The following is a 13,643-nucleotide window of genomic DNA, read 5'->3' as shown; positions in this document are numbered from 1 at the left end:
CAGAATCAAAATGGTTACTATGGCATTAGGATGAAATTATGAATCCCGCTACCCCCTCGTGCCTTCAGAAGCCGCACGTAATTAAAATCTGGGAAAATGGAGGTTTCATTGTATCTGAGCGCGGCTGAAATTGCAGAGCTCTAAAGCCGCGATAATGAGCCGAGATGTTTAGAAACGCAGTCAAATGCATAATGAGAAACAATGTGACGGGGATAAAGAGATTGGCGCGACGTATCCGCCATGACCCGTGATGATAGATGGGGCAACGCCATGTTGAGGAAGCGTCCAGACCGAGCTCATGTCATTCTGCACATGGTTTGCTGACTGGAGCCAAATGCACATGAGGTCCCATAAAAGTAATGCAGAGTGCCCTATTTAAAGGGATTGTCCATGATGAGAAAATTGCTTCGAATTGTAGCTTAGCTGTATTAAATTTTTTTTCCAGAAACAGCGCCACTGTTGCTCATAGGTTATATCTAGTAGTAACATAGTAACATAGTAACATAGTTTTGAAGGCTGAAGGAAGACCTTATGTCCATCTAGTTCAGCCTATTTTTAGTGCAGCTGTTCTGCATTGTTGATCCTGGGGAAGGCAAAAATCCCACAGAGTAGAAGCCAATTGCAGCTCAGTCCCATTTGTTTCAGATAGAAATAGCGCCATTCGATATTTCTGGCATTCAGCCTCATCAATATTACCCAGACAAAGTGCTACAAGGATCGTCTGCTACGGCAGCTTAGCTCCATTAACTTTCTCCAGAAACAGCCTCACTCGTGTCAATGGGCTACGTCTGGTTCTAGACAGTTTACGGCAGGCTCCAAGCAAATGTATAACGTGAGGCCCGTAACAGTCTATTCGGATTCTGGCAGGGAATATGCGTATTGCATACTTGTGTTAATGAGACCGTCGACACCGGAGAATCCTTACAGTGTGCAGTGCACGCTATGTGAGGATTCACAAGTCTGCAGGCACATAAAGTGACTGCAGACTTGTTGTTTTAGGTCAGACAGCCCCTTTAAGTATATTTTCGAAAAACACCGCACTCTTGTCAATAGGTTATGTATGCTATTGCGTCTCAGCCACACTCATCTTCTTCCAGAAATTGTACAGGGATGAAAAATACATCGTGCTTTGCTTTTCAATTTTTCACCTGCCTGATGAAGGAGCCCTGAAACACGTAGCAACGATTACAGTTTTTATACAGTTGCCCTAGTGGTATATCACCTCATTACCCATGGCAGCGCTGAACCAAACCACCATCTCTCTCCCTTCCTTCTTCCAGAAATTGGACAGGGATGACAAATGCCACGTGCCTTGCTTTTCAATTTTTCCTGAAACGGCACCACTTTTATCCATTGGTTGTTACATTTCAGCAGCGCCACTCTTCTCCCCAGTGAACGCCTGGTATTGCAGTTCAGCCCAATCAATATTTTCCAAAGCTATGTTTGGTATTACAGCTATTTTTTCCAGATACAGCGCCACTCTTGTACCAGGCAATGTTTGGAATTGCAGCTCAGCACCGTGCCACCCCTACATTTTCCTTGTCAGTAGGTTAGGTGTGGTATTACAACTTAACCTCATTCCCTTTTTCCCGAAATTGTGCAGGGAAGACGGATACATCGTGATTGGATAATACAGGGATTGTCCCTATTGAGAATATTGCTTTGATTGCAGTTTAGCTTTATTTTTATTTCCAGAAACAGTGCCACTCTTGTCCATTGGTAATATCTGGTATTACATCCAAGTCCATTCATTTTAACACTAGTCTTACCTATTTATTAGGTCTCATATTACATCACAGCCCCTTTCAATTTTTACCAAAACAGCGCAACTCATCTGAACAAGTTATGTCTGGAATGGCAGCTCAGCCCCATTTACTTCTTACAGAATCACTGCCTCTCTTACCCATAGGCTATGTTTGGCATTACAGTCAAGTCTTTCATATTGTATCCTCTATCCTTAGCCTATATCTGGTATTGCAGCTTAGCTTTATTCATTCTTGCCCATTGGTAATATCTAGTGTTGAAGTCCCATTCACTTTCCAGAGACAGCGCCTCTCTTGTCTATAGGCGATGTCGGGTACTACAGCACAACCTCATTCATTTCCCCAATACTGGCATATACTAACAAAACATTACCAGGCGACGGGTGGGTAAGTGGCAGTCACACCGGGACCCTGGTGTCTGAGAAACCCCTTCTTCTACATCAGAAGACACCAGCATTATCGCACATTTTGGGCCCAGGAGCCCCTGCCAGACAAGATGAGGCGCTTCATCTTCTCCATTTTGCAAGCAGCGGTTTGTGAAGCTATTTGGATTTGCAGAGGCTTGATAAATGCTCCTTTGCATCTTTGAAACTTAACCTTCGGGTGGTATCAAAATCTCATTACCCCAAAGTAAAGTCTTTTAAATGCAAATGTTCGGCATCTGCAGAAGGAGCCCAACCTTTACTGCAGCCTGCAAATGACTTTGTAGCTTGACACTTAACCCCTGCAGCACTGGTCTAGTAGAGAGACATATTACGAAAAACATAGAACTGTGCATTCACCCAGAGAGAGGGGGTAATCAATACTGGTATACACCACAGTAACTGAACTACACTTTATGTACTGTATATACACTCAGACGTAGTAATGCAGGATGTAACTCCGACTGCAGAATAGTGAGTGCAGCTCTGGGGTATAATACAGGAGGTAACCCAGGATCAGTAATGTAATGTATGTACACAGTGACTGCACCAGCAGAACAGTGAGTGCAGCTCTGGGGTATAATACAGGAGGTAACCCAGGATCAGTAATGTAATGTATGTACACAGTGACTGCACCAGCAGAATAGTGAGTGCAGCTCTGGTGTATAATACAGGAAGTAACTCAGGATCAGTAATGTAATGTATGTACACAGTGACTGCACCAGCAGAATAGTGAGTGCAGCTCTGAGGTATAATACAGGGTGTAACTCAGGATCAGTAATGTAATGTATGTACACAGTGACTGCACCAGCAGAATAGTGAGTGCAGCTCTGGGGTATAATACAGGATGTAACTCAGGATCAGTAATGTAATGTATGTACACAGTGACTGCACCAGCAGAATAGTGAGTGCAGCTCTGGAGTATAATACAGGATGTAACTCAGGATCAGTAATGTAATGTATGTACACAGTGACTGCACCAGCAGAATAGTGAGTGCAGCTCTGGGGTATAATACAGGAAGTAACTCAGGATCAGTAATTTAATGTATGTACACAGTGACTGCACCAGCAGAATAGTGAGTGCAGCTCTGGAGTATAATACAGGAAGTAACTCAGGATCAGTAATGAAATATATGTACACAGTGACTGCACCAGCAGAATAGTGAGTGCAGCTCTGAGGTATAATACAGGATGTAACTCAGGATCAGTAATGTAATGTATGTACACAGTGACTGCACCAGCAGAATAGTGAGTGCAGCTCTGAGGTATAATACAGGATGTAACTCAGGATCAGTAATGTAATGTATGTACACAGTGACTGCACCAGCAGAATAGTGAGTGCAGCTCTGGAGTATAATACAGGATGTAATGTAATGTGTGTACACAGTGACTGCACCAGCAGAATAGTGAGTGCAGCTCTGGGGTATAATACAGGATGTAACTCAGGATCAGTAATGTAATGTATGTACGCAGTGACTGCACCAGCAGAATAGAATCATAGAATCATAGAATCGGAGAGTTGGAAGGGACCTCCTGGGCCATCTGGTCCAACCCCCTGCTCAAAGCAGGATTCACTAAATCATCACAGTCAGATGTCTGTCCAGCCTCTGTTTGAAGACTTCCATTGAAGGAGAACTCACCACTTCTCGTGGCAACCTGTTCCACTCATTGATCACTCTAACTGTCAAAAAGTTTTTTCTAATATCTAATCTGTGTCTCCTCCCATTCAGTTTCATCCCATTGCTTCTAGTCTTTCCTTGTGCAAATGAGAATAAAGTTGATCCTTCTACAATGTGACAGCCCTTTAGATATTTGTAGACAGCTATTAAGTCTCCTCTCAGTCTTCTCTTTTGCAAACTAAACATTCCCAAATCCTGCAACCTTTCCTCATAAGACAGGGTTTGCAGACCGGTCACCATTCTGGTCGCTCTTTTCTGAACTTGCTCCAGTTTGTTGATGTCTTTTTTAAATTGTGGTGCCCAAAACTGGACACAATATTCCAGATGAGGTCTGACCAAAGAGGAGTAGAGGGAAATAATGACTTCACGTGATCTAGACTGTATGCTTCTGTTAATACATCCTAGAATTGCATTTGCCTTTTTTGCTGCTGCATCACACTGTTGACTCATATTCAGTCTGTGATCTATTAGTATACCCAAGTCTTTTTCACATGTGCTGTTGCTTAGGCCTATTCCTCCCATTCTGTATATGCTTTTTTCATTTTTATTGCCCAGATGTAGTACTTTGCATTTCTCCCTGTTAAAAACCATTCTGTTAGTTGCTGCCCACTTCTCCAGTTTATTTAAATCTTTTTGAATCCTCTCTCTCTCTTCTTTAGTATTAGCTATCCCTCCTAGCTTTGTGTCATCAGCAAATTTAATCAGTTTACCCTCAATTCCTTCATCTAAATCGTTGATAAAGATGTTGAACAATACAGGGCCCAGGACAGAGCCCTGTGGTACCCCACTTGAGACATTCTTCCAACTGGATGTGCAGCCATTTACGACCACTCTTTGGGTCCGATCACTAAGCCAGTTATGAATCCACCTTACAGTTGCCATGTCCATTCCATACTTAGTCATTTTTTCAATAAGGATTGTATGAGATACTTTGTCAATTGCTTTGCTGAAGTCAAGATATACTATATCTACAGCATTTCCTTGATCCACCCAATCAGTGATTCCGTCATAGAAGGAAATTAAGTTAGTCTGACATGACTTATTAGTTACATACCCATGCTGACTCTGTTTAATCACTTCATTCTTATCCAGGTATTGACATACATGTTGTTTAATAATTTTTTCAAAGATCTTTCCTGGTATAGAAGTCAGACTCACCGGCCTATAGTTGCCTGGGTCCACCTTCTTCCCCTTTTTGAAGATAGGAACAACATTTGCTCTTCTCCAGTCTTCTGGCACTTCTCCTGTTCTCCAAGAATTTTCAAAGATTATGGAGAGGGGTTCAAAAATTTCTTCTGCTATCTCCTTCAGTACTCTGGGGTGTAATTCATCTGGACCTGGAGACTTGAATTCATTTAGGTTAGCTAAGTGTTTCCTCACTATCTTTCTGTTTATAGATATCCTGGATTCTTCTATTCCCTTAATAGGACAGTGAATAACAGTTGATGTTACATTTCCTTTCTGAGAGAAAATAGATGCAAAATAGGAATTTAAAAGTTCAGCCTTCTCAACATCCTGTCTTACCATTTAATCATTTTCATCCTGTAAAAATCCTATAGCATCTTTGACTTTTCTTTTACTTTTGACATATCCCCAAAATCCTTTATTATTGCTTTTGACATCTCTTGCAAGCCTCAATTCATTTTCAGCTTTAGATAATCTGATTTGTGCCCTGCAGGTTCTGCAGACAGCATTATATTTTTCTTTAGATATGCCTCCCTCTTTCCATTTTATAAACATTTTTTTCTTCCTTTTTAGCATGTGCTTAAGTTCTGTGTTCATCTATCCTGGTTTCCTTAAATGCTTCCTATTCTTCCTTCTTTTCGGAATTGTTAACAACTGTGCTTTGAGAATTTCATTTTTCAAGATTTCCCATCCTTCCTGGACATTTTTGTCTTTAAGGATATCCAGCCATTGGATCCCTCCAATTCTCTTTCTGAATCCCTTAAAATCTGCCTTTCTGAAATCTAACCTTGATGTCTGAGTCTTCACAGGTCTTCCGCCTCTAGTTATCCAAAATTCTAAAATAGCATGGTCGCTACCTCCTAGGGTCCCAGCCACTTTTACCTCCTCAACCATTTCCTCCCTGTTTATAAGGATTAGATCCAAGGTAGCAGTTCCCCTTGTTTTTTCCCCTACCTTTTGGAAGATAAAGTTGTCAGCAAGAGAGGATAAGAATTTCCTTGACCTGTTAGTTTTGCCTGAGAGAGATTCCCAACAAATGTCTGGATAGTTGAAATCTCCCATGACAACTATGTCATATTTTTTGGAGAACTTGGCCATTTGATGCATAAAGAGTTCATCCATATCTTCAGCTTGCACAGGCGGCCTGTAGTAAATGCCTACAATGGTGTCCTTTCCATTGTTCTGTCCTTGTATTCTTACCCAAACAGTTTCCACAGAACTCCCAGTCTCTGAAGCTTCAATCTCTGTGCAGATATACGCGTTTCTAACATACAATGCGACACCCCCTCCTCGTTTATCAAGTCTGTTTCTTGCAAATAAGTTGTATCCTTCTAGTCTTGTATTCCAATCATGTGTATCGTCCCACCAAGTTTCAGTGATTCCAATGACATCATATTTCTTTTCCTGTGTTAGTAGTTCCAATTCTCCTTGTTTGTTGCCCATGCTTTGTGCATTAGTATAGAAACATTTTAGTTTGTGATTGGTTTCTCTTTCTCCAATATTTTTATTAATTAGATTCTTTTGTCTTTGTTCTTCCTTTCCACTTCTAATAGCAGAGTTCTCAATAGCATTTGTCAGGTGTATGGCTTTTTCTGGTCTTTTGCTTCCCTTCCCATGTTGTTCTAGTTTAAAGCTCTCCTTACAAGTGTAGCAAGGCGACTTCCAAATACATGCTTTCCAGTCTTCGTAAGGTGCACCCCATCTCTAGCAAGTAGTCCATCGTATAAGTAGTTCACTCCGTGATCCAGAAATCCAAATCGTTGCTGACGGCACCATCGACGTAGCCAGTTGTTCACCTGCAGAATCTTATTCCACCGCCTTGTTCCATGGCCATCCACTGGGAGGATGGAAGAGAAGACCACCTGCGCTCCCAGTTCTTTCACTTTCTTGCCTAAGTCTTCAAAGTCTCTGCAGATGGTTTCCAGGTCGCTTCTTGCGGTGTCATTTGTCCCCACATGTAGTAGCAGGAATGGGTATTCATCTGTAGGTCTGAAGAGTCCTGATATCCTGTGAGACACATCTTTAATTCTTGCACCTGGAAGACAGCACATTTCTCTTGAAGTTATAGCCGGTCTGCAGATAGCGGCCTCTGTTCCTCTCAGCAGGGAATCCCCCATGACCACCGCTTTTCGTTTCTTCTTCACAACATTTTTCTTTCTCCATTCAGGAGGACTCTGAAGGCGTACAAGGTTGCTGTTTGTTGGCAAAGTCTTATCCTGATGTATTTCTTCATCGTTTTCCTGCGTGAGAGCCTGGTACTGGTTCCTGAGCAGTATGGGTGCTGACTGCCTCCTGATCCTCCTGCTTCTCTGGGTCACATGTCTCCATTCCTCTGTTTCTTCAGGTGCACTTCGGATTTCTTCTCTTTCTGTAACATGAAGAGATAATTCTGCTCTGTCTAAGAACTCTTCACCTTCCTTAATGATCTTCAACGTAGCTAACCTCTCTTCGAGATTTTGCAACTTTTCCTCCAACAGGGACACAAGCTTGCATTTCTGGCATGTGAAGTTTGGCTTTTCCACTGGTAAGGCCTGTTTCACACTTGCTTTTTTTTGCAGCACGTTTTTCCCGCAAAAAAACGCATTGAAAAAACGCATACAAAAGCATACAACTGCTGCGTTTTTTTCAAGCATTTTTATGAGCATGCATGAAAAAAACGCAGCGTTTTTATGCGTTTGTATGCGTTTTTAGTGCGTTTTTACCGCGTTTGCGTTTTTTTCCAACATTTTTAGGTGGCCCCTCACACTACCCAAACCATGACTTTACTAACCCTAACCCTGACCCTAACCCTAACCCTAACCCTGACCCTAACCCTAACCCTGACCCTAACCCTTAACCAAATCATACTTAACCCTAACCCAAACCCTAAACCCTAACTAACCCTAACCCTAACCCTAACCCTGACCCTAACCCTAACCCTGACCCTAACCCTAACCCTAACCCTAACCCTGACCCTAACCCTAACCCTAACCCTTAACAAAACCATACTTAACCCTAACCCTGACCCTAACCCTAACCCTGACCCTAACCCTAACCCTAACCCTAACCCTGACCCTAACCCTAACCCTAACCCTGACCCTAACCCTTAACAAAACCATACTTAACCCTAACCCTGACCCTAACCCTAACCCTAACCCTAACCCTGACCCTAACCCTTAACAAAACCATACTTAACCCTAACCCTGACCCTAACCCTAACCCTGACCCTAACCCTAACCCTAACCCTGACCCTAACCCTAACCCTAACCCTAACCCTGACCCTAACCCTTAACCAAACCATACTTAACCCTAATCCTGACCCTAACCCTGACCCTAACCCTTAACAAAACCATACTTAACCCTAACCCTGACCCTAACCCTAACCCTGACCCTAACCCTAACCCTAACCCTGACCCTAACCCTTAACAAAACCATACTTAACCCTAATCCTGACCCTAACCCTGACCCTAACCCTTAACCAAACCATACTTAACCCTAACCCTGACCCAAACCCCAACCCTAACCCTGACCCTGACCCTAACCCTAACCCTAAACCCCCTTAACTAACCCTAACTCTAACCCAAACCCCTAAATTCCATGGTTAAAAAAAAAAAACGCATATGCAAAAAAACGCATACATGAGCATGCCAGTGCGCACATATGCGCATCCATAGGCTATAATGGCCATTTTTAGCGCAAAACGTGTTCATATGTGCGCATGCGCTTTTTTGCAGGGCCAAAAAATGCAACATGCTGCGTCTGGAAAATACAAACGCACACCCCAAAAAAACGCAGCGCATGAAAATCGCATACATGCGCTTACAAGCGCGCAGGTATGCGCACCCATGTTAAATATAGGGGAAAAACGCATGCGCACATATGCGTTTTTTTCCAGCGCTAAAAAACGCAAATGTGAAACCAGCCTTAGTCTGTGAACATGTAGCAAGAAATGCAGCTCACCAAATGGCTCCTGGCCTCTTCCATATTGAGATTTCTTAAAAATGATGAAAGATGAGCCAAAATATCCATATTGAGTGAGTAGTGAGTGCAGCTCTGGGGTATAATACAGGATGTAACTCAGGATCAGTAATGTAATGTATGTATGCAGTGACTGCACCAGCAGAATAGTGAGTGCAGCTCTGGGGTATAATACAGGATGTAACTCAGGATCAGTAATGTAATGTATGTACACAGTGACTGCACCAGCAGAATAGTGAGTGCAGCTCTGGAGTATAATACAGGAGGTAATTCAGGATCAGTAATGTAATGTATGCACACAGTGACTGCACCAGCAGAATAGTGAGTGCAGCTCTGGAGTATAATACAGGATGTAACTCAGGATCAGTAATGAAATTGTCACGGGGTCCTTCTCTGGTATCACACAATCAACAGAGCCAGCGAAGAGTGAACAATTCCAAGACCTTTATTCAGGCAAAAATACGAAAAGGTCCATATTCAGTCCACCACACAAAGGATAAGATAGTCCAGAATAAGAATGCAGTCCAGTATCAGGATAAAATGTCCAAGGAAATGAGATTCCACAACTCTAGCACCAGAGGATAAAAATGGATCCTTCTCTCTGAAATGCAGCCTTTTCACCATCATGTCTATACCGGAACAGACTTGTCCAGCTGCCGTTCTTTCCCCCACCCCCTTCCTTGTCCAGGGGTAGTCCAACAAGTTGCCTCCCAGAGGAGAACAAAAGGCCTTAGGGATTAATGCACTACAGGGGGTCATCAAGAGACAGATACAGTGAGGCTGTAGACTTCCAATGTAATAAGAAAAACACTATGAAAATAACTGGAATTGTTAAAAATAGGAATATACAAAAAATGACATCCACATAGCATATCACACCATCACAACCTCTCCCCCCCATAATAAGTGAGCACGCCATGAGGTCTACACAGACCTCTGGCCTGCTCACTTTAGTCCACATTGCTCAGTTATTTATAATTCCTTGTACAGTGGCAGGGGTAGGTCGGCCTGGGGAGCCTATGGTTCTTCTTGTCGAGACAGTCCATCGGCGTTCTGGTGTTGGCTTCCCCGCTTGTATTGGATGGAGAAGCTGTAGGGTTGTAAGGACAAGCTCCACCGCAGCAATCTTCCATTGTCCCCTGATACGCGATTCAGCCATGTGAGGGGGTTGTTGTCTGTAACGATTGTAAAGTCTCTGCCATACAAGTAGGGCTGCAATTTTTTAAGCGCCCATACGATGGCAAGGCACTCCTGTTCAATAGTGGCATAGGCAACTTCCCGATCCCGTAGTTTCCGACTGGCAAAAGCAACAGGATGTTCTTCTCCGGCGGCGTTCACTTGGCTAAGTACTGCCCCAGTCCCAAAGGTGGATGCATCTGTCTGCACGAGGAACCTGCGTTTATAATCCGGGGCAGCCAAGACAGGAGCAGTGACGAGGGCAGTCTTTAACGCTGAAAAGGTATCCTCGCATGCAGGCGTCCACGTCACATTCCTAGGCATATTCTTGCGGGTCAGGTCGGTTAGGGGCTTGGCCAAGGTGCTGAAGTTAGAAACAAATTTGCGATAGTAGCCAGCAGTTCCTAAAAACGCAAGTACCTGCTTTTTAGTTTGGGGTCTACACCAGTTGCTAATGGCTTCCACCTTGGCAGGCTCAGGCCTTAGTGTCCCACCCCCTACTCTATGCCCGAGGTACTGCACCTCAGCCATCCCTATTTGGCACTTATCAGGGCGAATGGTCAGTCCTGCAGTAAGGATACAGTCCAGCACTATGCCCAAGTGTTTAAGATGTTCCTCCCAGGTTGTGCTAAAAATGGCGATGTTGTTTAAGTAAGCACAGGCAAAGTCCTGACATTGTTGTAACAGTCGATCCACCAGTCTCTGGAAAGTAGCGGGGGCAGTTTTCATCCCAAAGGGCATTCCCAGGAACTCATAAAGCCCAAATGGAGTAATGAAGGCTGAGCGCTCCCGAGCGTCCTCCGTTAGGGGTATCTGCCAGTACCCCTTGCTCAAGTCTAACGTGGTCACAAATTGGGCACTGGCCAGACGATCCAATAGATCATCAATCCTGGGCATGGGATAAGCATCACTCTTGGTGGCATCATTTAGTCGTCTGTAATCAACACAGAATCGTGTTGTACCATCCTTCTTGGGGACCAGGACGACAGGAGAGGCCCAAGAACTGTGAGATGGCTGAATAACTCCCAGTTGTTTCATCTCCTCCAGTTCATTCTTTATCATGCCTTGAACAGCCTCTGGAACCCGGTAGGCAGCCTGCTGGATGGGGCATTGTCCGGGGGTTTCCACATGGTGACTGGTGAGAGTAGTCTTCCCCGGCTTTGAGGAGAAAGCAGCAGCCCTCGGCCTTAGTACGGCGACAATATCGTCCTTTTGTATATCCGATAAATGGGAGCCCAGGGGCACTTGTTCCAGTGATCCTCCCGCTTGGGCAACCTGGAGGAGATCTGGGAGATACTCGTCGTCGGCGGTATCACTAGGGGGGTGGCAGACAGCTAGAACAGGCAGAGATCGGTTGTGGTAGTCTTTCAGCATGTTAATATGGACGGTTTTCTGTCGTCGACCACTAGAGTCCAGGGCAATAACATAGTGTCATTAATTTTCTTGACAACCTGGTAAGGGCCTTCCCACACTGCTTGAAGCTTGTTGGCAGGGGAAGCAGTAATCATGAGCACTTGCTGTCCTTCCATAAATTCCCGGTTCCTGGCATTACGGTCATACCAGTTTTTTTGTCTGGACTCGGCCATTCGCTGATGTTCTTTAGCGAAGGTAGCTAGCTGGGCGAGACAGTCTCTGAGCTCTAGAACATAGGGAACGATGGGCATTCCGGTATCTGAGATGTCTCCCTCCAAATGTTCTTTCAGAAGAGTGAGAGGCCCACGGACCTTCTGGCTAAACAGTAGTTCGAAGGGAGAGAACCCTGTGGACTCTTGGGGAACCTCCCGATAGGCGAAGAGGAGATGTGGCAGGTACTTTTCCCAGTCTTTTTCAACGTCAACAAAAGCCCTCAGCATATTTTTTAGGGTTCCATTAAAGCGTTCACATAGTCCGTTGGTCTGCGGGTGGTATGGGGTGGTGCGAATGGCTCGAACACCACAGGTATGCCATAGGGACTGGACCAGATCTGACATGAGCTGAGTGCCTTGATCTGACAATATTTCACTAGGAAACCCTACCCGGGTAAAGATGGTAACAAGGGCCTCGGCTACCTTTACTGCTGTAATTCTGGACAGGGCCACAGCTTCAGGATACCTAGTGGCATAGTCCACCACGGTCAGGATATATTTTTTCCCCGACCGGCTGGGGTGGGCCAGAGGACCTATGATGTCGACGGCTACACGTTGAAATGGTTCCTCAATTATGGGCAGGGATTGCAGGGGTACCTTATGTCGAGCTCCTGGATGCCGCATTCGCTGGCACACATCACAGGTGCGGCAATAATGGGCTACCGACTGCGAGACGCCCGGCCAGTAAAAACTTTGGGTTAGTCTCTTTTCAGTCCTTTTTCTCCCATGATGCCCAGCCAAGGGGATGTCATGGGCCAGTTGAAGTAGCTGTACCCTGTACTTCTGAGGGACATTGAGTTGCCTGGTCGTTGCATCAGGGTTGCCCTGGTCACTGCCCTTTGTTACACGATAATACAGTCCGTTTTCTCGAGTGAAGCCATCCCCATTATCTCCCATGTGCCCAGTTTCTGCCTTTCGCCTAAGGGCTGCTAAGGTAGTGTCACCCTCTATTTCTCTCCTAAACTCCTCTCTGTCCCAAGACTCTCCCAATGTAGTAGCAGCGAATGTATTGCTTACCGACTCTGATGCGGTTCGTGGTGGTTGCTCCCCGATGGGGTCCGGATGACGTAGTGCTTGAAGGGCCTGTAGTCGGGTGACTGCTCCCACAAATTGGCACTGTAACTCCCCAATGTCGTTCCCAAGGAGGATATCTGCAGGAAGTCCTCCCATAACTCCAATCCAACACAGTTTTTCTCCACAACCATAATCCAAACGCACAGAAGCTCGCTGTATATATTTGCGGGCACCACCCGCCAGGACAATGGGAATTCCCGGACCCTGGTAAATTGCCTCGGGTCGAACCACACGGGGGTCAGCGATAGTCAAGAATGCCCCCGTGTCTCTAAATCCTGACACTTTGTATCCATCAATAAAGACATCCTGCAGGTGGCGTTGCCGTTGCTCTGAGTAGCTAAAGGACAGAGGCCGGAGTCCGTACACTCCAGGAGGGGTATATATGGTGCCGTGGTCAGTGGTCCACTCTGGTGGGGGTGTGGTAGCTCTTCCTCAGGTGTGGTGGAATGTACAAGATGCACTGGACGAGGTGGGGCTGCGTGGGGCTCCCTCCGAATCTTGGAGGGGCAGCCAGACTGCAAATGTCCAGGTTGCCCACACCCATAACACCTCCTCTCTGTGATACCCCCAGGTCGTGGTCGGAACTGTTGGGGCCTAGGATTGTGAGCCGTGATTGTCATCGGCTTGCGACTAGGTGGAAGGGCAGATATAATTGGAGGGGGACGGGGCGCGGGAGCGGGCCGTGGTTCATTGTCCAGAAGCCTCCTCCATTGCGGCCGGATAGTAAGGGCTTCATCGGCCAGGGCTGCAGCTCTATCCACG

The sequence above is a fragment of the Dendrobates tinctorius genome, unplaced genomic scaffold, assembly GCF_039654945.1.
Source record: "Dendrobates tinctorius isolate UK_male_01 unplaced genomic scaffold, ASM3965494v1 ptg000041l, whole genome shotgun sequence".
Lineage (NCBI taxonomy): Eukaryota > Metazoa > Chordata > Amphibia > Anura > Dendrobatidae > Dendrobates > Dendrobates tinctorius.
The sequence above is the reverse complement of the archived record's forward strand: the minus strand, read 5'-3'. Positions refer to the sequence as shown.